Here is a 27,855-nt window from a genome sequence, read left to right on the forward strand (position 1 = left end):
TAAAGCATATGCTGGCATAAACTTTATTACATCCAAGCTAAGTTTGACATCTTGCTTCAAAACATCACTCAGTATTCTCGGAAGACGTGCTATCGGACCACACGAGGACCTGTGGCAGTGGCTGAGGAATGCCAGTCACACAGCAAAGTGCTCTCTGGATACTGCTGCATTCCCCATAGGCATTTAGGAAAGAAGACCATTAGTATAAAGACAGATCAACTTAAAAGTATATGCAGATACATGTTTGACTTTATCTTATAATCTATAAAAACTGCATTAGAATAAACATGTAATGAATTCATACACCTTTACAAAAGGAAAACTTGATATAGAAGTAGCAATCAAATTATAAATGATAAGCATCAGATGAAATAATCTGGATGAAGCTTGTCTCTCTGGAATAGAGGGGCCTCTGAAAGTGGTCAAGAAGGAAACACAATGTATGTTTAACTTTGTATGAAAAAAAATTGTCAGTTCCATGTTGCCAAACATATTTCTGTTTTGCCATGTAAACCTTCTATTTCAATTACTGACCGAATGCTTTACTAAAACTCTGTTTCTGGCCTTTATTTTGGAATCTGTTGTTTCTGTTGCTGCCTCCTGATCGCTGTCCTCTGAAGTTTCTATTTCTGTCCTTCTGTCCCCTGGAGCTTCTGTTTCTGTCCCGCCATCCCCTAAAACCCCGATTGCCTTCATGCTGGCCCCTGGGGCTTCAGTATCCCTCCCATGGTCCTGGTTGCTCAGTGTCCACAGAGAGTTGCCAGCGCCGTGAATCATGCCATTTTCCCTGTATTTCCATCACTGCTGCAGTAGGAACATCAAAGCAAACACCCTGCTTTCCTTTGAGAAAGACTATTCCCTTCACTTTAGAATCAATACCCTCACCCAGCTGCTCTTTAAGTTCTTTCCAAGCATAACTAATGTTTGGCATTTCAATTGAGCACTGCAAGATCATGGTCACAAAGCCCGCATCTGTGTTGATCAAGGAGCGCTGGTCTACAGATGTGGCACCTGAAATATGGGCCAGTGCTGCCGCCAGGGCTTCCACAGTGCCCTTCTCTATCAGTTTCTCAGCTGTCTGCTTAAAGTGACTAATAGCAGTGGGAGAACAGAATCCAAAAGCCTGATAGCATCTTTCTTTTATTATCTCTGTAGCAGAAGGAATACCTATTCATTTAAATTTAATTCCCGCTTTTTGCTCCACTTGTGCTAATGATATTCTTCCTTGTGCTGGTAAAAGCAAATGCAAACTCCAGTCCTTCCAGCATTACCCGTTCGCCCAGAATGATGAATGTAGGACTCCACATCCTTTGGTGGAGAACTTTGTACAACCAGATCAACCTCAGGGATGTCTAACCCATGAGCAGCAATGTTGATTGCAACCAAAACTCCAAAATCACCATTTCTAAATCCTTTCAGGGTGATTTCCCTTTGCTTCTGTGGAATGTCTCCATGTAATGACTGGGCATCATGCTTTATGGATATATTCTGAGACAACTCCTGGGCTTCTTTCTTACTTTCACAGAAGATGATACTGCGCCCATGAAAACCACTGTATACTTAGATCACATCCCCAATAACTGCTGCTCTTTGAGTCCAGTGGCACTTGATAGCCTGATGCTCCACATTTATTGCGGTTTTCTGAGTCTTTTTACCCATCAGGTCCACCTGTTCATATGTAGATTTCATGTATTTCTTAGCAACATATACCCAATGAGGGCAAGTTTGAGGATTGTCTTCCGAATCTTTCTTGTATGCCACACTTAAAATCTCTTCCACTTGATCAGCAAACCCCATATCCAACATCTGGTCAACTTCATCCAGGACAACATGCTTAAGTTTGGTGAGATCTAGCTTGCCATTCTGCAGGTGGTCTTCGATATGACCTGGTGTCCCAACCAGGATGTCAATCCCATTTCACATACATTCAATTTGACCTCCATAGGGAGTTCCGCCATAAAAACAAGCCACTGCCAACTTTTTTGTGATGTCACTGAAGTCTCTACTTACTTGATTTGCCAATTCCCTTGTGGGTGCAAGAACCAGTACCTGAGGGGCATGGCCTCTCTTCCGGTCTTGCAGTTCTTTCAGAAGCTTCTCAATCAAAGGGATGGCAAAAGAGAATGTCTTCCCAGTTCCTGTCCGTGCCTGTGCAATTAAATCTTTTCTATTATACACATGGTAAAATGTCTTTGCTTGTATAGGAAACAGGAAGGTCACCCCATGGGCTTTGAGAAGTTTAATAGTCTCTTCAGACATGGGGAAATTAGAGAAAGCTCCTTCTTTTTGTTCCACAGGTATTTCCTGATTCAACTCATTGTTACTTTCTTCAGTGGCAGTTTCATTGTAGTTAGAGTCGGGTGCAGAATGAGAGAATCCATTCTTTAGTTGGGGGCTTTTCTCCCCAATTTCTCCATTCATTTTCTTTTCTTTCTTCATCTTCTTGGGCTTAGGAGCACCCACTTCTTCTTCAGAAGGCTTTTTTTTTTTTTTTTTTTTTTTTTGGTTTTCAGAGAAACAACTTTCTTTTCCATGGGCTCCTTTGGTTTTTTTTACATTTTTGATTTTAGGAGAAATCATGTCATCTTGAGATGGCTCCTCTTTCTTTTTTGCCTTTTTGGATTTAGAAGAATTCATGTCAACCTCAGAAGGCTCTGCTTTCTTTTTAACTTTTTTAGCTTTTGGGGAAATAACATCTTCCTTTTCTTCTGCTGCCTCTTCAGTCTTATTCAATTTTGGACAGACAGACAGAAAGGGAGAGAGATGAGTTGCTTTAGTTCTTTTTTGCAGCATCTTAGTTGTTCACTGGTTGCTTTGTCATATGTGCCTTGACCAGGGAGCTACAATAGACCAAGTGACCCTTACTCAAGCCAGTGACCTTGGTTTCAAGCTGGTATCCATGCTCACACCAGATGACCCTGTTCTCAAGCGAGCAGCCTCGGGGTTTTGAACATGGGTCCTCTGCATCCCAGTCTGACACTCTATCTGCTGTGCCACCACTTGGTCAGGTCTCTTACTGCTACTTTTATAACATCCCTTAAATTTTCATGTCAAATTGTCACTTTCTTTTGTCTGTATGTATCATTTTTGTGTGTGTTTGTGTTACAGAGATAGACAGGGTCAGATAGGGATAGACAGAAAGGAAGGGAGAGAGATGAGAAGCATCAGTTCTTTGTTTTAGTTCCTTAGTTGTTCATTGATTGCTTTCTCATATGTGCCTTGATTGGGAGCTACAGCAGAGCAAGTAACCCATTCCTCTAGCCAGTGATTTTTGGGTGTAAGCCAGTGACTGACTATAGGTTCATGTCTATGATCCCATCAGTGCTCATGCCAGCAAACCCCTGCTCAAGCTGGCAACATTGGGGTTTGAAACCTGGGTCCTCTGCATCCCAGTCCAAATCTCTATCTATTGCACCACCACCTGGTCACACCTTGTATTGGTCTTTCTGATGGAGGCAGTCAATTCTTGTGGCATTCTCTCATATTTTTTTTATTCATGAGTCTGTCTTTTCTCTGTAGCATCTCTAGTTGCCTGTTTTAGGTGTTACTTATTCCCTTTTTTGTCTGGCTTGTTTTATTAGCTAAACTTGTTACCTCATTTTTCAGTTCATGTATTGAGTTCTTCATCTCTGGTTCTTTTTGGAAGTTTAAATCTCTTTCATGAAGTACTCTTTTTGTTCATTAATTTCTTTCTCAGCTCAATAAATAGCCTATTAGTGTTTTCACAGAAATTATTGAGTTTTTATAACTTCAGTTTTTAAATTCTCTCTTTTATGTCCAAGGTTTCCATGTAGTTGAGATTTCTTTATGGAGATTTTTTATTATTTATCTGAATTACGTCTCTTTCTTGTATATCCATGGTATTTGATTTCTTCTACCTTGATGGCATTTGAAAGCAGTATTGTTAAGAACACTAACAAGAAACAACTAAAAAATGAATAACAATAACTGAAAATAAATTCATGAAAAATATAAAAATTATATACATAATGATAAGTATAATGAAAACCCACAGAAAAGGAGAAGCATAAAAAAGGAAAAAAGAAATCACAAAATAATAAAATATAAAAATTAAAGATAATAAAATTTAAAAGAGAAGAAAAGAATAAGAAAAATCAAAGTAAATAAAATGAGGAAACGAAATATAGTGGTACCTTGAGATATGAATTTAATTAGTTCTGTAACCGAGCTCGTAAGTCAGTCAGCTCGTATATCAAACTGCCGATACTGGACCCATGCGCCAACCGGCCAACTAGCGGCAGCTTCCCAAATCACGACTCATATCTCGGAATTTCGCTCAGATCTTGAACAAAAATGCAGACCGAGTCACAGCTCATACCTTAAAAAATTCATATGTTGGTCAGTTTGTATCTCAAGGTACCACTGTAAAAGAAAAAAATGTTTTTAGGTTTTTGTGGTTACTACTTTTTTCCATTAGGTGTTGCTCTACTGCAAGGTTTGGCTCTGAAATTCTTTGGTAAAACTCCACTGAGACCTTCCTGTTAATGATGCAGGCAGGGCTGCAGTCATTGGTGGATGTGGCATGTACTGAGTTTTACAGCTTCAGGTTTATAGCTTTATGGTTTTGTGGCTTTAAGGTCCTAGCAATGGCGATTTGATGTCTCTTGGAGCTCCTCGCCACATGTCAAGAAACCAGGGGACCAAATGAGGAACTTTATTTCTCAGGGGAGAGAGTGGCTCTGGAGAGCTAGCTGAGGGGTCTACTACTGCCACTCTTCCTACCTGCGAGGTGAGTTGGCACCTTAGAGGCTGGGGTGCTGCATTTTGTTTTTTTGCAAAAAGTGGGACACAGGCAGACCACGGAAAGTGTGGCTGGGACCCTGAGCTCAACCCACCCCTTCTACCCCCCCTTAGTTCAGCACCTCCTCCTCTGCCCCTCAGCCTCTTTGCTCCTCCTATCTAAAGGAGGCTCATGCTCTGTGGATTTGACTCTTCATTTCACGGTAAACAAGACTCAGGCCCTTTCTCCTTCCCACAGAGCAGCAAAGAAAAAGAAAAAAACCTAGTCAGGCTGGTTTTTCTCCTCTTCAGAGCTGACCATGAGTGTGTTTTATGTTCCACTGCCCTTTCAACCCACCACACCTTCAGTCCATTCGGTGTGGGGATCATTAGGTGCCCTGTGAGCCCAGATGGGATTACTTCACTGTGTAGTAGTTGTTCAATTTGTTGAAATTTCAAGTGGAGTGATCAGGGTTATCTCTCATGCTGCCATTACTCTCTAGTCACTTTCTGATACTAGAAATATCTCCTTTGTGATGTCAACCTGTGAGGGCAACTGTGTTCAATATCCTTATGAGGATGGGTCAGAGGCTCGAGCATCAATAAGAAGGGAAAGTAGGCTTTAGTTTCATGTGGCTACAGTGTCAGCTCTGTGGACAGGATTAAGGAAATGCACCTTCTATAGGTCAGAATAGCTGAGGAAGTTCTGACAGAGAAGAGCAGCTAGAAGAGATCTCCTCACCAGATTGCTGAGAACGTCTTGCTGTTTTAAGGGAGTGTTAAAAAACAGAACGTGGAGGGTACATGTGGATGGGCACTTGCAAAAATGACTGTTTTTATAATTATTTAAAAATTTCATTATTTATACTGTGTTCCTACAATGTCATAACAGACTTCTCAATGAATGTGTATAAAAATTTTCAAAAAAATTAGAATCAACATATCAATTGCTTTAAATTCTTTTCTATTATTATGGATGTTCTTCTTGCTACTGTGTTTATTAAAAATGAGTATCAGCTTGACCAGGCGGTGGTGCAGTGGATAGAGCATTGGACTGGGATGCGGAAGACCCAGGTTTGAGACCCCGAGGTCACCAGCTTGAACGCAGGCTCATCTGGTTTCAGCAAAGCTCACCAGCTTGGACCCAAGGTCGCTGGCTTGAACAAGGAGTTACTCAGTCTGCTAAAGGTCCACAGTCAAGACACATATGAGAGAGCAATCAAATGAACAACTAAGGTGTCGCAACGAAAAACTGATGATCGATGCTTCTCACCTCTCTCCGTTCCTGTGTGTCTGTCCCTGTCTATCCCTCTCTCTGACTTTCTCTGTCTCTGTAAAATAAATAAATAAATAAATAAATAAATAAATAAATAAATAAATAAATAAAATAAAAATGAGTATCACCTGACCTGGTGGTGGCACAGTGGATAGAGTGTTGGACTGGGACACAGAGAACCCAGTTCAAACCCCCAATGTCACCAGCTTGGGCACATATGGGAGTTGATGCTTCCTGCTTCTCCCCCTTCTCTCTCTCTCTGTCTTTTTCTCTGTCTCTCTTCTCTAAAAATATAAATAAATAAATAATGATAAAAAGTTTTTTATTATCAGTTATAGAAACTTCTATAGATGTTTATGAGGTTGCCTATTAGTATGGGCCAGTGTTTGTACATTTTTTTGAAAAATTATAGATTACATTTGAAGTAAAACTCAAGGTCCATCATTCACTGTATTGTTTGTTTCACAAAGCAGTCTCACAGCAAGGGAAGAAATATCTTGTTCTAAGATTGCGTATAGTAAATTTGTGGTTATTATACATCCTATTCCTTGAGAACAAAAAATTCCATTAAAATTTTACTTATTTATTTTTATTTTTTTTACAGAGACAGAGAGAGAGAGTCAGAGAGAGGGATAGACAGACAGGAACGGAGAGATGAGAAGCATCAATCATTAGTTTTTTGTTGCGCATTGCGACGCCTTAGCTGTTCATTGATTGCTTTCTCGTATGTGCCTTGACCACAGGCCTTCAGCAGACCGAGTAACCCCTTGCTTGAGCCAGCAACCTTGGGTCCAAGCTGGTGAGCTTTTGCTCAAACCAGATGAGCCTGTGGTCAAGCTGGCGACCTCAGAGTCTCGAACCTGGGTCCTCCGCATCCCAGTTCAACACTCCATCCACTGTGCCACTGCCTGGTCAGGCTCCATTAAAATTTTAGATCAAAGTCATGTATGTATTTTCCTTTGTGTTTTCTTTCTCTGTGCTATTCAGGAGTGTGGCACGTGGACTGGAGACATTGGTGTCACTGGTAAAAAGAGAGCTTGGTAGATGTGTGGAAATACAGGCCCCATCCAGAATTCCTGAGTGAGAATCAGCATTTTTAGAAAACAGGAGTTCACTGTTGTCCACATCAAAATTGAAGAAGTCCTTACACTTCCAACTTGCTGTGACTTTTCCACCTGACAAATATACACAACTCATCATGAGTGATACACATACAGCACTGACAAATCCACATGCCGGTGTTGATGCCTTAATTCTATTGATAAATTTTTGAGAGTGAGGGAAAAGCATGAACTTGCTGTTTTACTTATTTATTTATTAATTGGTTGATATCTTTTATATGCCTTCACCAGGAATTGAACCTGCCACATTGATATATCAGGAGAATGCTCTATCCACCTGACCTACCAGGTCACAATGATGCCTTAATTTTAAAATCATCTTGGAAAGTCAAGTCTGTATAGTGTATTTATGGACATGTGTAATACTCATTACTCAGTGTTAGAAAATAAGTTAGAGAATATTACTGTGTGAAAGATTAAGAAAACAAAAGATAACAAAAACCTTTTTGCAAAAGAGTATTGCTGCTTGATGAGGTATTGGCACAGTAAATAAGACACTGACCTAGGACAATGAGGAACCAGATTCAAAGCCCTGAGGTCACTGACTTTAACCCAGGGTCCCCGGATTGAGCTTGGGTTTATAGACATTACCTTGTGGTTGCTGTCAGGATCCCAAAGGTTTTTGGCATACGCAATGAGTCACTGGCTCAGTTAGAACCACCTGGTCAAAGTACAGATCAGAAAGCAGTGAATGAACAACTAAAAGTCCCACAGCTTGAGTTGATGCTTCTCATCTATCTCAAACCATTTTGTGTGACCCTCTTTCTCTATCACACTCACTCAGGAAAAATATATTGATATATTGCTGGGTGAAAATGATCTTACTGAATCATTTTCTCTTAGGACAAAACCATTTCTAATCCTATTTTCATGTTGGATGGCATTATGAACTGAGATTGCGAAACTTTGTTAATGTGTCTTTTCTTCCAGAAACTATTGACCTTCAGGGATGTGGCTGTAGTTTTCACTCAGGAGGAGTGGGAATGCCTGGACCCAGCTCAGCGGAAACTGTATGTGGATGTGATGTTGGAGAACTACAGGAACCTGATCTCCCTGGGTGAGGATGACTTCCTTCCTGAATTTATTCTGTCCCTGCAGCTTTTTCTTCTGTTCATTAGGGGGAACATCACCTAGGAGCCTCTGCCTTACAGGGTAGATTTTAGAGTTCTGCCAGCATGGACCAAATATGGGGGTTTGGTGGTGTAGAAACAAAGACTTAATGATGCACATTAATTAGAACTCAGTGTATGAAAACTTATGTGGTGTCTAGAATGATTAAGGTGCTATCAGAAAACACATATTTTGGAAAGTTATTTTCTAGAACATTGTAGTATTGTTCCATCTCTTCTCACCTGGGCACAAAATGAATTAGAAATTTGAGCTGTGAAGGAAAGTGACAGTATCCTTACACCCAGGTAGATGGGATGAGGAATCAGATGAGGCAGGGAAGAGACCTAAAGGTCATGGAGGAAGTGAGTGAGACCTTACAGTGTGGTTGGGAAGCTGCTGCAGTGGAAAGGGCTGTGAGAGGCCCAGGTGTATTCTGGTTGCTGTCAGAGAGGGACAGCTCATCTCTAATATGTCCCATATTCCAGCATCCTATCAGGACTCTGCTTTTGTTTTAGTGACCTCTGTCATCACATTAGCAGTGGGGGCCAAGTCTTCCCCGTGGACTGAGAGCTGCCATGATCACTCCTCTTCCATAGCTTTGAGCACCACGGAAAACATGTGCACGTACCTGAGGAATTACATGGTAAGCTGTGTTTTCTCATTTGGAGTTTTTGATGGATCAGTTCTTTTTTTTTATAAATTTTTATTAATTTTAATGGGGTGACATCAATAAATCAGGGTGCATCAGTTCTTTTTTGCAGCACCTTACTTGTTCATTGATTACTTTCATTTCTTTGCCTTGATCTGGGACTACAGCAGTGAGTGACCCCCTGCTCAAGCCAGCAACCATGGGTCATGTTTGTGATTCCACGCTCAAGCCAGCAATCCCATGCTCAAGTTGGTGAGCACACGCTCAATCCAGTGACCTTTGGGTTTTGAACATGAGTCCTCTGTGTCCCCATTCAACATTTCTATGCTCTGCTCCACTGCCACATCAGGCCAGATTTATCATTTCCAATATAATGGAGGATTCTCACAAGACTGTAAAGAGTGAAGACTCAATGATTTCATTACAACACAAAGCATCTTCCCAAAGTGTGAAGATCTAATTGTTTTAATTCAAAATGGTTTTTTTTTTTTTTTTTTTTTGCTTAGTATGAATTATCATTACAAATTTCTGGTCTGGGCCCTGGCCCTTTGTCTCAGTGGGAGAGTGTTGGCTTGGAATATAGATGACCTGGGTTTGATTCCACTCAGGACATGCAGGGGAAGTGGCCATCTGCTTTTCCTCTCTCTCTTTCACTCTTTCTCCCTTTCCCTCCTGAAGTCATGTCTCATTTGGTTCCAGTTTGTTATCTCTGGGTGCTTCTACGATGGCTCTGTTGTGTCTCCATGTCAAGCACTAATATGGACCCAGGTGGATAAAACAACAGCCCCAGGCAAGGGTTTTCATGTGCATCACATCGAGGTGCATGCATGAGTCTGTCTATCTACCCAACTTTAACTTGGAACAAAATAAAAATATATTTCCAGTCTGTAATTTTTAATTGTCCACACTAGAATAATTTCATGTCTCTGTGTATCTCATGGAGTCCTTCAATAGTTACTGCCATAGGTGACCTTAGAGTATCACGCAGCAGGTGGGAAAGTGTCCACTGTTACCCGCTTTCATCATCACCTTCATTCTGTCATTCTTTCTTGTGCAGTTGAGAGCTGCCTGGGACTCTGACTTTCTCTGTTTTCACTTTTTGATTAGATTTTTGTCATTTTTTTGCTTTTGGATTCTCAAGTGCTGTTACAAGATGCAGAATTGTTCTCCTTTGGTAAGAAGTGGGATACAGCATTATTGGGCACTTCATATTTAGAAAGTAGCTTTGTTCCTTAATTCAAGTTTATTTCAGGAAAAGCAATGATGAGGTTTTTCATTTGCTTTGTCAGCATGTTTCTTTATTATTATGTGCTTAATCTGAAATGTTTAAAGATTAGTCTGTCCATATTTTACAACTTTCTAATGCTTTCTTTTAGAAAAAATGGTGGTTTTTTTTCAGTTGGATTACGGCCTACACATTTTTATATCATTAGGTGAAATACAGTAAACCATACAACCATTATGGAGGAAAGTATGGTGGTTCCTCAAAAAACTGCAAATAGAACTACCTTATGACCCAGCAATCCCTCTACTGGGTATATACCCCAAAACCTCAGAAACATTGATACGTAAAGACACATGTAGCCCCATGTTCATTGCAGCACTGTTCACAGTGGCCAAGACATGGAAACAACCAAAAAGCCCTTCAATAGAAGACTGGATAAAGAAGATGTGGCACATATACACTATGGAATACTACTCAGCCATAAGAAATGATGACATCAGATCATTTACAGCAAAATGGTGGGATCTTGATAACATTATAAGGAGTGAAATAAGTAAATCAGAAAAAAACAAGAACTACATGATTCCATACATTGGTGGAACATAAAAATGAGACTAAGAGACATGGACAAGAGTGTGGTGGTTACCAGGGGTGGGGGGAGGGAGGACAGGGGGAGAGTTAGGGGGAGGGGGAGGGGCACAGAGAACTAGATAGAGGGTGGCGAAGGACAATCTGACTTTGGGCGAGGGGTATGCAACATAATTTAATGACAAAATAACCTAGACATGTTTTCTTTGAATATATGTAACCTGATTTATTAATGTCATCCCATTACCATTAATAAAAATTTATTTAAAAAGAAAAAAAAAAGAAATACAGTAAACCAGAAAAAATTTCTCATGTCATTTAAATATCTTTATTATAATTATACTTGACAGTTATTTTTGAATGATTTGAATGCATTGTCTAAGAAATTTTTCTGCTGTATAATGTCATGATGCAAACTTTTTGCTGTTTGAGGGTACACTCAGTTATAAATTATAGTTGATATCAAAGGATTTTTGATCACTGGACCATTTATATAATTTTCAAAATTTGACAAATTAATTTTCTTGTTTTGCATTTTATTTTTTATTTAGTACTATTTTGTACTAGTTTCAGATGTACAGGATAGTGGTTACACCTTAATATACTTTATAAAATCTGACAGTATTCCCCATGATATTTCAGGGACCTAGCATGGATAGTACAGTATTATTTACTATACTTTCCATGCTCTACTTTACATCCCACAACTGTTCTGTTACTACTAATGTGTTCTTCTCAAGTGTTTCAACTTTTTTGCCACAGTCTTCCAACTTCCCTGCCCTCTGGCAGCCATCACTCTGTTCACTCTATCTGTGAGTCTCTTTCTGGTTGTTTATTCATTTATGTTGTTCTTTAGATGGCAAATATAATTGACATCATATGGTACGTGTGTTTTTCTGCCAGTTTTATTTCACTTAGCACAATACTTTCTATGTGTGCCCATGCTTCTGCAAATGCTGTGGTTTCATTCTTTATTATTATCTATTTATTTCTTAACATTCCTATTTTCATTGATGATTTTTTTATTTTACAAGACCCTGATTCTTTTTTCTTCATATGAAGATGGCCCCCTCCCCTTTCTATTTAACTGAGAGTGAGAGAATGCAAGGGAGATGACATGCATCAACTCGTAGTTGAGTCACTTTAGTTAGTTGTTCAGTGACTACTTCTTATATTTGCCTTGACTGGGGGTTTTCAGCTGAGGCAGTGACCACTTACTCAAGCTCATGTCGTTGGGATCAAGCTAGTAACCATGGAACCATGAGAATCCCATGCTCAAGCTGGCAGCCTTGATACTAATTTTCCTTTTCTTTATTTTTTATATTTTTTTAGTGAGAGAGAGAGAGGACAGTCAGAAAGGGAGACAGATGAAAAGCATCAGCTCATAGTTGGGACACCTTAGCTGTTCATTGATTGCTTTCTTATATGTGCCAAGGAGTCATCTGAGACACTGACTCCTTGCTCAAGCCAGTGACCTTGGCCTTCAAGCCAGCAACTCTTATGCTTAATCCAGTGACCCCACTGTTAAACTGGTGTGCCTGTGCTTGAGCCAGCAACCTTGGGGTTTTGGACCTGGGTCCTCAGTATCTTAGATGACACTCTATTTACTGTGCCATTATGTGGTTAGGCCTGCTGTTTTTACTCTTAAACTTTTGAGCCTGCACTCAAGGCAAATGAGGACATGCTCTGGCCAGAGACCTCAGGGTTTGAGACCTGGTACCTCAGCATCCCAGGCTGACACTCTATCCACCAAACCACCACTGGTCATGCTCTTTATGTTTTTGATATCTGTCATCAGTACTGCAGTCTCTGTGTGCTTGAACAATTACTCACTTTTTAAAAATTGGTCTTTACAGTACATTCCCCATAGACTGCCATTCTCTTGGTACTCTGTCATGAAAAACAGAAATGATCTTTCAGGAAGCAGTGAAGCATCCAGTTCATTGAGCATACAGCACTGTCATTTCTATGTTTCCTGAGAAGAAACTGGTAATTGGGAATTTTCTTATATCATCGTTGTCTGCTTGAGTGTTTCAGCAGATATTGTTAATAATGGAAGTTTTTATTCCTCTCTGATGTGACTTTTTTCATTGTTACCTTTCTTAGTCTTGCTTTGAACTCTTAATCTGCCTTTGGCATACTTAAAATGTAGTTTTGTCAATACTTGTTGGTATGACCATTTATCTTGTGTTATAACTGTGAACATTTATTTTGTATTTTTCAGCTGTGCCATCTGAAGTCAACCAGACCTTGTTACAAAATCCAGGCATAGCAGGTTTCTTCTCTAAAACAATACTGGTAAGACATGGAAAATGTGGTTTTGGTAATGTAAACTTAATGGAAGCCTCAGGAATTTTGGAAGAGCGGTGAGAAGAAAGGATATTAATATGGACAGAACTAACCTGCTGCAAATGATTTTTATTGTTTATATATTTTGAGAGAGAGGAATAAGAAGAGGGAGGGAGACAGTGCCAGAAACACTGATCTCTTCCTGAATGTGCCCTGACCTGGGAGTTAGCCTGAGACCTTTACATACTGGGATGACAGGGAAACCAACAGAGGACATTGGCCATGATGGGACCATTATTATCATTAATTATTTAAGTGTTTATTCCACTCTGGCCTGTTAAGCACTCAGTTGGTTAAAAGCATTGTCTTGAAACAACAAGGCTGTGGATTTAATTGTGGGTAAGGCCACACAGGAGAAGCGAAGCAGCCACAACTCAATTTTCTTGTCTATTTATCCCTGTGTCTCTCTCAAAAAAACAACAAAACTTATTGCACTGATTATATCAAAACAGAGTAAGAGAAAAAAATGGAGAGAGAGACAGGAACATAAATCTGTTCCTGTACGTGCCCTGCTTGGAAATCGAAGCAGCAACCTCTGTGCTTCAGAATGATGCTCCATCCAAATGAGCTATCTGGCCAGGGCAGGACTATTATTTGTGTTTAAGTTCTTGTTTTATAAATGGGTCAAAAATATTACACATTTGTGAAGCTCCCTCTTTAAGTCAGCTACATTGTCTATCAGTTTTTAAAAATGCAGTTTCGCTCTGGCTGGTTTCCTCAGTGGTAGAGTGGCCAAGAGAGTGGATGGTTCCAGTTTTGATTCTGGGTCAGGGCCTACAGGAAAGTCAACCATCTGCTTCTTTCCCCTTTCCCCTGTTGCTTCTCTTTCTCTCTCTTCCACTCCCACAGCCATGGCTGGATTGGTTGAGTGAGCTGGCCTTGAGCACTGAGAATGGCTCTGTGGTCTCTTCTCCAGGCACTAAAAAAATGGCTCTGTTGCTGAGCAATGGAGCAACATTCCCACATTGCCCCTTGAACATTGCCCCTTGTTGGGGTTGTCAGGCCGATTCCTGTCAGGGTACATGTGGGACTCTCTCCTTCCTATGCTTCCAATAAAATAAAATTTAAAAAATTTTTTAAAAAATGAAGATCAAAAACTATTCTTAGCCTGACCTGTGGTTGTGCAGTGGATAAAGCATTGACTGAAATACTGAGGTGGCCAGTTCAGAACACTGGGCCTGCCTGGTCAAGGCACATATGGGAGTTAATGCTTCCTGCTTCTCTTTCTCTCCTCTAAAATGAACACAAAAAAATTTAAAAACAAAAAAGTTTCTCTACTATTACATATTTTTGAAAAAGAAATCATGAAAAGCTACAAACTTATGTAATCTTTGGAGTAAATTACTACTAGATTTGATTTTCAAAAAAATTTTTTTTATAGAGACAGAGAGTCAGTGAGAGGGATAGACAGGGACAGATAGGAACAAAGAGATGAGAAGCATCAATCATTAGTTTTTCGTTGCACGTTGTAACACCTTAGTTGTTCATTGATTGCTTTCTCATATGTGCCTTGACCACGGGCCTTCAGCAGACTGAGTAACCCCTTGCTCGAGACAGAAACCTTGGGCTCAAGCTGGTGAGCTTTGCTCAAACCAGATGAGCCCACGCTCAAGCTGGCAACCTCGAGGTCTTGAATCTGGGTCCTCTGCATCCCAGTCTGATGATCTATCCACTGCACCACCACCTGGTCAGGCCATAGATAACATCTTAACTTTAAACAAAACAAAGGATAGGAGAAACTTGCCTCCAGTCTTTCCAGGGGTCATTAGGGGTAGGATGAGCATAAACAATCCAGCATGACAACTAAAATGGAGGTGTGGGGAAGGGCTTAGCCTTTTGCAATTTAATCAGGCAAGTGAGGTGGGGGGTTGGGCAGACTGTCAGCCTACAGCCAGTTCCCTACTCTTTTGTCCCTCAAAAATCTAAACTGCAAAAACCCTGTTGGCTTTTCGGTCCCGAACATATCCCCCTTTTCTACTTTTTAACTTTAATTCGTGTGCTGTGATTCATAGTCATCTGATTTTCAATGTTCCGATTTGGAGGCAGACTGGAAAAATATGAAATAAACACAAAATTAAAGTAGCCAATAGTAACCAATACCAAAACAAGTGTCTTAATACAATGAAGGGATTAAAACCTTTTAGATTATCAAGCAAATTCTTAGCTAATACAACAGGATCTAAAATAAAATCTTTGCAGTTTTTAATGTCATTATATGTTAATGCAATTTCACCAAGTCCATGTTGACACCATCACCACTCCACATTATTTGTAAATGTAACCCAACCCCACTTCATTCTGAGAACTGTCCCAAGGAGCAGGAGTCACACACATTCAGAAAAAGTCACCATGGAACTGAAACTGTTGTCACATTTCGACATTCTGCAGCTAGCGTCCAAGTTCCAATGACCACTGCTTCTAGCACATTAAGCTTTTGTCTCAAACTTAATGTCAATACTGACTTTCTGGCAAAGATTCAGGCAGACTGGAGGGCTGTCTGCTGCATGTATGGAGATGGGGCTTGTTTTCTTTAACCTGGAGAGATGAAACAAGGGTGCCTTTCCCTAGAGTTTGAAGCCATTGGGTGGTGAGGAGAACCTTGGGATACCCTGCACTAGGGGGTAGAGGTATATTCGTAACAGAAGTGGACAAAAAGGAGAGAGTCTGAAATTGGAGAGTATGTCCCAGCCTAAAATAGGCATGGGGCATTGAGGCAGAAGTAGAAAAGAGGGTGTAAAGGAGACCCTATGTATTAAATAAGGCAGTGGATTTGTGGCAAATGGGAAGGAAAATAAGACTAACACCCACAACAGAGATTTTCGAGAGATGAGTATAATCCAAATACTCAGGCAAAGCAGAGTAAGTGGCCCTCTTGTCTATAAAAAATGAGATAGGCTTACTTGCTACTAGGATGATTATCCTAGGCTAATCCATGGTGATGTGAGATGGGGCCAGTTGCCCTGGGAACCTTCAGTCTTTGGTGCAGGTCCTAGCAGGCTGGGCAAGGTTAGGTCAGAGGTGACTGGGGTAGAGCTGGAAGAGACTGAACCCTCCCTTGGAGGAGATGGGGGGCAGCCTACCTTCCACTGTTCCTTTTTCCCACAGCAAGGGCATGGCCCTGGTGGGGGACGAGAAGCCAAACAGGTTTAGCCCAATGACCTTTCTTTCCACTCTTGAAGCAGGGCTCTGATGGAGTCTTATCAGGCCACTTAGGGGTGTTGGAGCCTTTAAGGTCATATGCCAAGAGCTGGTATTTTGCCTGATCTCTTTGGGCTCTGTCTTTTCCTGTTCCTCTCAGTCATTGTAGACCTTATAAGCCATTCTCATAAGATCTCGCTGAGAGGTTTGAGGATCCTCTCTTGCCTATAAAACTTTTTTCCATATATCTGGAGCCGAATGGAAAAAGATAGGACAGTATTATCAGCTGGATCAAATAAAGGAGGGTAGGAATTTTCAGGAAAAAGGTTTGGTGTGTGCTAAGAGGATTTGATAGACGGAACTGGTTGACAGAGGAAGGCATGAGAGCATAATAAAATAAGCCTTATACAATTGCTTCTGTGAAGTGTGTCATCCTGGCTCATGGTGTCTCATCAAGTGTTCAGGAACCCAGAAAGGAGTCTCAGGAGACCTTGGAAAAACACACACATATCCTCAGCCCCATAGGAGAACAGGGTCTGGCTCTTGGCCGATTCCTGTGAGTGGGTCCCTCCATCACACTTCAGGGAAGGCTTTTCTTGTAGGATTCCAGAGTCTCTCGGCTGCTGAATAACCTTGTACATCAGCATTCAAAATTTTTTAAAGTAAAAAGCACGATAAAGAAGATTTGCAGGAGTTCTAGTATATGACTCCTCCTTTTATTTTTTATAACTGACCTTTAAGCATTTGTTGGGCACACTTTATAATGCATTGACTGTAAAAAATACCTGTCTTTATGTTAATTCCAAAAGTCTGACAAAATATAGTAAATGCTTTTCTAAGCAACACTCCCATATTTTTAAAAACATTTCTACCCATTAATTAACAGGTAATTTAGAGAGTACATTAAGGCTGAAAACATTCAATATGACTTTCATTGTCTTCCCATTGTAAAAAAACCTTACACTTTTTAAAGGCAAATCTACCCTGCCCCAAGCCTCGCAGCTTGCAGCTCAGTGACTGCTTGCAGCAGCTTGGCCAAATTAGCAAGTCTTTAGGATCCATAAACTCACCAAGAAAAAGAGAGAGAGGACTCAAATAAATAAAATTAGAAATGAGAGAGGAGAAATAACAACTGATACAACAGAAATACAAAGGATTGTAAGAAAATACTATGAAGAACTGTATGCCAAAAAACTAGACAACCTAGATGAAATGGAGAAATTCTTTGAAACATACAATCTTCCATAAACCAATCTGGAAGAACCAGAAAACCTAAACACACGGATTACACCAAATGAGATAGAAACAGTTATCAAAAAACTTCCAACAAAGAAAAGTCCTGGGCCAGATGGCTTCACAAGTGAATTCTACCAAATATTCAAAGAAGAACTAACTCCTAAAGTCTCAAGCTATTTCAAAAGATTCAAGAGGAAGGAAGACTTCCAAGCTCCTTTTATGAGGCGAGCATAATTCTGATTCCAAAACCAGGCAAAGACAACACAAAGAAAGAAAATTATAGGCCAATATCTCTGATGAATATAGATGCTAAAATCCTCAACAAAATATTAGCAAACTGGATCCAACAATATATGGAAAAAATCATACACCATGATCAAGTGGGATTTATTCTGGGGAGGTAAGGCTGGTACAATATTCAAAAATCTATCAATGTTATTCATCACATAAACAAAAGGAAGGAGAAAAAACACATGATAATTTCAATAGATGCAGAAAAAGCATTTGATAAAATCCAGCACTCATTCATGATCAAAACTCTCAGCAAAGTGGGAATACAGGGAACATACCTCAACATGATAAAAGCCATCTATGACAAACCCACAGCCAGCATCATACTCAATAGGCAAAAATTAAAAGCAATCCCCTTAAGATCAGGAACAAGGCAGGGGTGCCCCCTTTCACCACTCTTATTCAACATAGTCCTGGAAGTCCTAGCCACAGCAGTCAGACAAGAAGAAGAAATAAAGGCATTCAAGTTGGAAAAGAAGAAGTAAAGCAATCATTATTTGCAGATGATATGATATTGTATATAGAAAATCCTAAAGTCTCAGTCAAAAAACTACTGGACCTGATAAATGAATTCAGCAAGGTGACAGGATATAAAATTAATACTCAGAAATCAGAGGCATTTTTATACACCAACAATGAACAGTCAGAAAGAGAAATTAAGGAAACATTTTATTTAAATTTAAATGAGTGCACCGTACAAGTTCCAATAAATAAAATGTAGGGATAAAATAACTTTATTTTTTAAATATTTGAGCCAGCATTTCCAATTTTTGCATGCAAGAACTTAAATTGGGCCTTAAAAACAGACACATTTTAGAGAACATTAAACAAAGATTAAACAGAAACAAAAATGAGATGAACCAGACAAACCAGAGAAACCTGGGATTTCAGAGCACAACCAGATTAGAAAGATGCCTGCCTGATTTTAGGGCATTTTTTGAGAGGTACTAAATGATGAATCAGACTAATCAAAGCTTTTTCTAGAAAAATCTTGGGCTGCCGCATGACAATTTTGTATAGCCAGATCCAACAGGCATCCTCTGCCTTAATTTCCAGGCAAAGAATAAGAAAGAACAAAACGATAGTTCAGAGGATTGTAGCTAAAACATTAACGAAAATCAGACAATAACAGGAAAAGCTGTAAGTTTCCTAATACCTGAGTCTCCTATTCATTCTCAAATCCTATCCACTGCTGCAACTGGCAGTTCAGGTTGATTATGCTGAGATTTCTCTACTTCAATTTTAGCTGAGTGGTAAACTTAGTTGATGGAGGTGGGGAAGGCTTCCTTGTCATTTTCCCTGAATTACCTGCCCTTTGTCAGTATACTTAGACTTACATTCATTCACCTAATGTTTCCCTCTACCACAGAGTGGGCAGAGGTCTGGAGCTTTAAGAGCTGGCTGCCCTTGAAGGGGAGGCCGAGACTGATATCCGGGGGAGCAGGGCAATTTTTAGCAAAATGTCCCAAACCCCCACATTGGAAACAAGATCCATGGGCAAAAGTACTTCCCTGACCTTCCTTCTTTTGTTTGTTCTGCCTTTTATCAAAGTATCCTGGAATCCTCCCTTTAAGTGCTGTGACAAAAGCAAGACCTTGTATGTATGAAGTCCCAATATCAGCGCATTTTCTGATATAGTCCTCTGTATCTCTTTGTGGTGAGGCCGAAGTGCAGCCTGGCAAACAGAATTAGCATTTTCATATGCTGTTTTACTAAAATCTTTCCTACTTTTTTTCTGCCACTATTCTTTCAAATGTCTGAATCTGCTGTGAAACAAATTCTTGAAATGGCTCATCACCGTCTTGCCTAATTTTGCTCAATTCCTCCATTTGGGTCCCTGTAGTAGACAGGCATTTTCATGTCTGTGTGGCTACCTGGTTATTTGATAAGTAATTAGTTGATACTCTAATTGAGCTGCCATAGGGGCATATTTTCCTTTTCCAGTTAACATATCAGCAGTAACCACCACCTGCTCTTGCCATTTTCTCTCATCCTTCTCAGTGGCCTTTTCATAAAAGTCTGATTTCCACAACAAATAATCACTCCCAGAGAGACAGGCACGAGCTATCACCTTCCAGTCATTTGGAGGAAGAGCCTTTGCACTAATAGTATCTAAGTTAGAGACTCTAGAAGCAACTCGATAAGGGTACAGAGGAGCAGAGGGTTGAGTGTAAGGAGTAGAGGGTGGCGGAGGCGCCATGGTTAAGGCAGCCATAGCTGTGATACCCTCATTTTCTCCCGATTCATCCTCAGACTCCAAGGTCTTCTCATATTCACATCCCTCCATTTCTAGCTCACTCTGATACTCTTCAGAAAATGATTCATTCTTATTTGGAAACATTTCTACAAAAAGGTCCTTTACTTTTGACCCTACCTGTCCCATAATTTATTACTCCTGATAATACTCTCCCCCAAAACCCTACTCAAATATTTTACTGTGTGCACCTAGGGAGTTCCGTAGTCGTCTGCCTTTAGTTTAGTTTCCCCTTTCTCAGTCCCTATTCGGGTGCGACTTGTCACGAACCACTGCAGCTAGTAATTCCAGGTCCTGAGTGGGAATGGCACGCAGTTAAGAAAATATGCTTAGCCCTGGCCGGTTGGCGCAGTGGTAGAGCATCGGCCTGGTGTGCAGAAGTCCCAGGTTCGATTCCCGGCCAGGGCACACAGGAGAAGCGCCCATCTGCTTCTCCACCCCTCCCCCTCTCCTTCCTCTCTGTCTCTCTCTTCCCCTCCCACAACGAGGCTCCATTGGAGCAAAGATGACCCGGGCGCTGGGGATGGCTCCTTGGCCTCTGCCCCAGGCGCTAGAGTGGCTCTGGTCATGACAGAGCGATGCCCTGGAGGGGCAGAGCATCGCCCCCTGGTGGGCATGCCGGGTGGATCCCGGTCGGGCGCATGCGGGAGTCTGTCTGACTGTCTATCCCGGTTTCCAGCTTCGGAAAAATACAAAAAAAAAAGAAAAGAAAAGAAAAGAAAATATGCTTAAAGACTAAAAGGATGGGCCTGACCAGGCACTGGAGCAGTGGGTAGAGTGTCAGACTGGAATGTGGAGGACCCAGGTTCGAGACCCTGAGGTCACCATCTTGAGCACAGGCTCATCTGGTTTGAGCAAGGCTCACCAGCTTGAGCCCAAGGTCGCTGGCTCAAGCAAGGGGTCACTCAGTCTGCTATAGCTCCCCAGTCTAGGCACATATGAGAAATCTATCAATAAACAACTAAGCAGCCGCAATGAAGAATTAATGTTTCTCATCTCTCTCCCTTCCTGTCTGTCCCTATCTGTCCCTCTCTCTGACTCTCTCGGTCTCTGCCACAGGAAAAAAAAAAGAATAAAATGATAGGTTTGTAGGGCTCTGCAAAGCTGCTGGCAAAAAACAGTGCGCTCAAAAACTGCTCCCCTTTATTTATAGGGCAAAGTGAGGCCATTAGCAAATTAGAGATTTCTGATGTTTCCAAGGCAACCCAAGAATTTTACCAAGTGCAGAAAACCCCCACCATACATAACATCTTAACTTCACACAAAACAAAGAATAGAAGAAACTTGTCTCCAGTATTACTGGGGGACACGGTGGTAAAATGAACATAAACAATCCAGCATCACAGCTAACATGGAGGTGTGAGGAAGAACTTAGCCTTTTGCAATTTAATCAGGCAAGTGAAGTGGGGGGTTGGGCGGACTGTCAGCCTACAGCCAGTTCCCCACTCCTCTGTCCCCCAAAAATCTAAACTGCAGAAACCCTGTTGGCTTTTCATTCCCCAACAGTCTCTTCCCTCCTGTAGCCAAGGATCCAATAGAGCAAAGTTGGCTTGAGTGCTGAAGATGGCTCCATGGTCTCCACTTCAAGCATTAGAATGTCTCTGGCTGTATCGGAGCAACGCCCCAGATGGGCAGAGTATGGCCCTCTGGTGGTCATGCCCGGTGGATCTGGGTTGGCAGCATGCAGGAGTCTGTCTGCCTCCCCACTCAGAACAATACAAAAAAAATATATAATAAAAAAATAAATGTAAGTAGGGTCCCTGAAGCTCTAGAGAACTCTTCCTGGTTGATGCACATGGTGGGCGGGCAACTTCGGAGCCCAGGCTGAAGCTTCCCATTCTGGTAATGTGTCCCTCCATGGTTTAGTGAGATTTGTACATACTCACTATTCTCTTTTTCTTAGTCTATTGTTGAACTAGCTATTACTCTACAATCCAGGTTGTTTTTTCATTTGGTGACGTTCTGTAGCTTATTGTATATTGATTCTTTTTCTTATTCTACTTTAGGTTTCATAAGTTCAAAACCATTCTAGTTCTTTTGTTTGGCAAGAGAGAAGGACAGATAGGGACAAACAGGAAGGGCGGAAATGAGAAGCATCAATTGTTTCTTGTGGCAACTTAGTTGTCCATTGATTACTTTCTCATATGTTCCTTGACCCAGGAGAATATAGTTGAGCCAGTGACCCCTTACTCAAGCCAGCAACCTTTGGGATCAGGCCACTGAGCCCTCTGCATAGCAGGTTGATGCTCTCTCAACTGCACCACCCCCTGGTCAGGCTATTTATCCCTTGATTGAAATATTTTTCTCTATCAAGGAAGGAATCAAGGTTTTGTAGCATCACTAGTAGTAGTATTTTCAGCTGCAGGGCAAAAAGTTCTGTTACTTGAGTCAGTAAAACAATGGGAGGGCGTGGTGCTAAGTATGAGAATGTTCAGATAAGTGATGAGGGGGTGACTCACTGGCAGGATGTTCGAGGGCCTGAGGGGTGGAAGAGGTAAAATATCACTGGGATTGCTCAGGTGAAGGGTTACGGGATCTGCCCTGCACAGTGTCACCTAAAGTTCAACCTGGCTAGTGGAGGATTTTGGTAAGAAGCCCTGTAACCAGACCCAACTTTACTCTGAAGGGAAAAAAATATTGTAACTCTAGAAACATTGCACTGAATACAAGATCTACAAGGGTCTCAAAGGTCAGAAAGAAAAAGTGCTTTTTCCTTTTTAACAGAAAAGGGTTGACAAGGCTTGAAAACTTAACCAATAAAACCTCAAAATATCCACTAACCCAAAGATATGAAGAACAAGCTGAGGGCTACCAAAGGTGAGGGGTTTGTGAAGTGGAACAAAAAACTAAAATAATAAAGCAATTTAAAAATACTGAAGAGGAAAATAAAAATTTGAAACGCAATAGTATGATCTCTGTTGGAAGCGATGTGGGTAAAGCATCTGAGGTCATTATGGCTGGAAAGTTAAAACTGTAGACACTGTGGACAAAAAAGGGGCCACACCGTGAACATGACAAACTCGGAAGAGGCCCGCATGGTGGCCTTGCAAACTCAGAGGCCTGAAGTAACCACACAGGATGGTCTGATACTAAAACTAACTAAAAGCACTTCATGGTGAGTAGTCCTGTCCTAGAACAGTATTTGCTAACAAAGGTGCATGCTTACCTTCATTGAGCCTGTCTTTTGACTTTTGCATCTACAATAATGTATCGGCTAACATACTTTTGTAATGGAAGAGTAATCCTTTCCTGCCCCCTCCAGGCACAACCACCCCACCAGAGCAAAAACCAAGGAACCCCTTTATTGTTATAAATTGTTAACTGTTACCCATCCTATCCCTGTCTGTGTAAAAAAAATTTGAGTCTATACTTTTATCCTATCCCAAGGTTTTTTTTACTTTGCTTTCTCCCAACTCTCTAAACTCTCTAATCCAGTGGTTCTCAACCTTTCTAATGCCGTGACCTTGCAATACAGTTCCTCATGTTGTGGTGACCCCAAACCAAAAAATAATTTTGGTGGCTACTTCATAACTTTAATTTTGCTACAGTTATGATTCGGAATGTAAATACCTGATATGCATTATGTATTTTCCGATGGCTTTAGGCGACCCCAGCGGGGTCGTGACCCACAGGTTGAAAATTGCTGCTAATCTACCAGCTGGTTTCTGGATAGATGAATGTCCCCCTGCTCACAGAAACATAACATCAGGTGAAAATGTGTGAGAAGTAAAGCCTACATCCCTGTGTCAGGAGAGAGAGCTGAGCACTCCTGTGGGAGAAGTGAAGTGTATGGCATAGACCAGGGGTCCCCAAACTACGGCCTGCGGGCCACATGCGGCCCCTGAGGCCATTTATCTGGCCCCCGCTGCACTTCCGGAAGGGGCACCTGTTTCATTGGTGGTCAGTGAGAGGAGCTCCTGGAGTACTGTATGTGGTGACACTGCAAAGCAGGGCGTCGCTCACATACAGTACTACTTCCAGTGACGCAGGATGCACGCGTCACGGCTCAGGAAGCGCGTCATATCACTTGTTACGGCTAGCAGTGACAAATATGGAACCAGACATTGACCATCTCATTAGCCAAAAGCAGGCTCATAGTTCCCATTGAAACACTGGTCAGTTTATTGATTTAAATTTACTTGTTCTTTATTTTAAATATTGTATTTGTTCCCATCTTGTTTTTTTTTTTTTTTTACTTTAAAATAAGATATGTGCAGTGTGCATAGGGATTTGTTCATAGTTTTTTTTTTATAGTCCGGCCCTCCAACGGTCTGAGGGACAGTGAACTGGCCCCCTGTGTAAAAAGTTTGGGGATCCCTGGCATAGACAGCCCCCCAACTTTGTGATTCCCCCCACCACTTGGATCTTTGTCTCCGATGGAACCTTGGCGTCTCAACCATGGAAGGGAGGGGAGGTAACCTTTCACACACGCCAAAGCAGCAGTCACATTAATCAGTTTTCTGGAGCATGAGTTCCACTCCCTCTTTCCCTGCTCCAATTTGCTCTCCACATCAGTTTTTCCAACTCTATTTCAGAATCAGCCTGTTGCCCGACAAGTCGCTAGAAATAGCTTGGCTGTGAGAAGCCACAGCTGGGCAGATCATCAACCCCAGACAGGGGTTGCTGGGTGGATCATGGTTGGAGCTCATGGTGGAGTCTATCTCGGCTCCTCTCATTTATTTTTAATTTACTTCAAAATGTTTTTTAATTGTTAATTTTTAGAGATAAGAGAGAAGGGAGTATCAAACTAATTGCTTCCTGTATGTACCCTGACCAAGCAAGCCCAGGGTTTCTTACCAATTAACTCAGCATTCCAGGTCAATGCTATATGCACTGCGCCTCCATAGGTCAGGTTTCTCACTTATTTTCTAAAGGGTTTCTTTCTTCGAGAAAGGAGAGGAATGAGAGAAATGAGGGTTGGAGCAGGAAGCATCAACTGATATTAGTTGCTTTTTATATGTGCCTTGACACAGCAAGCCCAGGGTTAACTGACATCAGCATTTCAGCTTTACACTTTATCCACTCTGCCATACAGGTGAGGCCCCTCCTCTACCTTAGAAAATAAAGCACAAACTTGACATGCTTCAACCTAGTAGAATTTTAAAATACTCTCTGCCTGATTAGACAGTGGCACAATAAATGGAGTACTGCCCTCAGATACAGAGGACCCACGCTCAAGACCCTGAGGTCACCAGGGTGTGAGATTATAGACATGACCTCATGGTAGCTGGCTTGAACTTAAAGGTTGCTAGTTTGAAGCTCAAGGTCACCGGCTCAGATAGAGCCCCTGGTAAAACCACATATGAGAAAGTAATCAGCCTGACCAGGTGGTGGCACAATTGAGAGCATCGTACTGGAGTGCAAAGGATCTAGGTTTGAAACCCTGAGGTCACGTTTGAGTGTGGATTCATCTGGTTTAAGCAAGGCTCACCAGCTGGAGTCCAAGGTCGCTGGCTGGAGCAAGGGGTCATTCAGACTGCTGTAGCCCTTTGGTCAAGGCACATATGAGAAAGCAATCAATGAACAAGATCCTGCAACAAACAACTGATGCTTCTCATCTCTCCCTTCCTGTCTGTTCCTATCTGTCTGTCTGTTTCTCTGTCACACACAAAAAAGAGTGTGACTATAAATACGAAAAAATATATAGATTGTAAAAAGTATAAAACTTTAGCATTTGCAGAAGCATGGACACACATAGAAGGTATTTTGCTAAGTCCGAAAGAGAAAGACATCTACCATTTCATGTCAATTATATGTGTTATCTAAAGAACAATATACATAAATAAGCAACCATAAACAGACTAAAAAAAATAGTTCAGACTTTGTAAAGTACATGAATGTCTAACCACTATATGGTACAGTTGGAACTATTTAAAAATAATATTGAATGAAAGAAAATGCAAAAGAATAGAAAATTTGTCCCCAGAATTCTGGTTACATAAAGTTAAACTGATAAACAATCTTTCTTTATAACTGTACTTTATAAATGAGTGGACCCTGAAGCAGCAAACATTTTCAATCGTGACATTACACAGCAGAAACATTTCTTAGACAATGTATTCAAATTATTCAACAATAACTGTAAAGTACAATTTTAATAAAGACATTTAAATGACATGATGACTTTTTCTGGTTTAATATATTTCAGCTAATGCTACCAAAACATGCAGGCTATAATCCTACTCACTGAATAAAAGCAAAACCCTTTATTTCAAAATAAAGAAACCATTAGAAAGCTATAAAATATGGAAAGACTATTCTTTAAACATTTCAGATTAAGCTTTGCAGTGGCAGAATCATAGCCAATGAGGTTTATCTGAGAAGCGATTATTGCTAATGGAAAACATTTCTTAAGCATTTCAGATTAAGTACACCATGTAAAGGAACATGCTGAGAAAACAAATGAAAAACCTTATTGTTTTCTTCTGAAGTAAACTTGAAAAGCAAAGCCATTTCCTAATTATGAAGTGCTCAATAATGTTGTATTCCTTTTCTTACCAAAGAACAATCCTGCTTATTGTATCAGCACTTGTGATTCTCAAAGCACAAATATCTAATAAAAAAGTGAAAACACAAAAGACACAGTCCCGAGTAGCTCTCAGATGCGTAAGAGAACTGCAGAATGACAGTGATGATGAAAGCAGGTAACAGTGGACACTTTCCTACCTGGTGGGCAACACTAAGGTCATCTATGGCAGTTACTTACTGGAAAACTCTATGAGGTACATTGAGTCATGAAATTATCTTAATGTGTCAGTTAAGAAATAAGAGACTGGAAATTTTTTCCTTCTTTTCCAAGTGAGAGGGAGATAGACATTCTACCTGCATGCACCCCAAATGGCATCCACCTGGCAACACCCATCTGAGGCCAGTGCGCTCAAGCCAATTGAGCCATGGCTGCCAGATACAGAAAGACAGAGAAGGGAGGAGGAGATGGGTAGCAAAGCAGATGGTCACTTCCCATGTATGCCCAGACTGGAATTACACCAACATACCATACTGATGCCCTACCACTCAGTCAAAAAGCCAAGACTTAGATTGAAAAAATTTAATGATAGTTCATACTAAGCAAAAAAAGTTTTGAAATAATTAGATTTTTGCATTTTGGGGAGGTGCCTTGCACTGAGAAGAAATCACCAAGTCTGTAGGGTCATGTGGGAAACCTCCACGGGATTAGAAATGACAAACCTGAAAACATGACATCTCTCTGACCAGGTGGTGGAATAGTGGAGAGAGCATCACCCTGCATTGCAACGGACCCAGGTTCAAAACCCCAGTGTCATGGCTTGAAAGTGAAATCAGCAGCTTGAGCACAGGATTGCTGGTTGAACATGAAATCATAGAAATGACACCATGGTTGGTGGCTTGAAACCTAAGGTTGCTGGCTTGAGCACGGAGTCACTCAATCTGCTGTAACCATGCCAGTGAAGACACATATGAGAAAGCAATGAAAAACTAAGGTCTGCAATAAAGAATCGATGCTTCTCATCTCTCTCCTTTGTCCCTATCTGCTCCTCTCTCTTACATGAAAAACAAAAAGCATAAACATGACATATGTTCCCAGGTATCTTGAAATTTCTGCACCCAATTACAGATCTCTACCACTTCTTTCATAAACTCCTACATAAAAAACAAACAAACAAAAAAAACAGCTTAGCACACATTCCTCAGCTACGTGCACAGGTTTCCCAGGTCCCCACAGCAATGGAAGTGGAGCCAGATAGTGACCCTCAAAGTCCAAGGGGAGGGCTTGGGCCACACAGCTAATGTGATGGACGTCACTGGACCAAAATCAGTGTCCAGAGAGAATGCAGGAGCACAGGACGTGATGAAGAGTCTAGCTGTCCCTCTATGACAACAAGAAAAGTAAACCCGCTT

The 27,855-nt window shown here is 41.0% G+C and overlaps 1 non-coding gene and 1 pseudogene across 1 annotated transcript; one reads left to right on the top strand and one right to left on the bottom strand.

Annotated features, from left to right (window-relative positions):
• Positions 1-250: 250 nt before the first annotated feature.
• On the bottom strand, positions 251-2,652 carry LOC136397455 (nucleolar RNA helicase 2 pseudogene; annotated as a pseudogene).
• A 23,603-nt stretch (positions 2,653-26,255) lies between these two features.
• LOC136401850 (U4 spliceosomal RNA) lies at positions 26,256-26,397 on the top strand. The gene has a single exon (XR_010750778.1). It is a non-coding gene; the product is annotated as a U4 spliceosomal RNA (small nuclear RNA).
• The last annotated feature ends 1,458 nt before the right edge of the window (positions 26,398-27,855 follow it).

The sequence above is a fragment of the Saccopteryx leptura genome, chromosome 3 (genome assembly GCF_036850995.1).
Source record: "Saccopteryx leptura isolate mSacLep1 chromosome 3, mSacLep1_pri_phased_curated, whole genome shotgun sequence".
In the NCBI taxonomy this organism is placed as follows: Eukaryota; Metazoa; Chordata; class Mammalia; order Chiroptera; family Emballonuridae; genus Saccopteryx; species Saccopteryx leptura.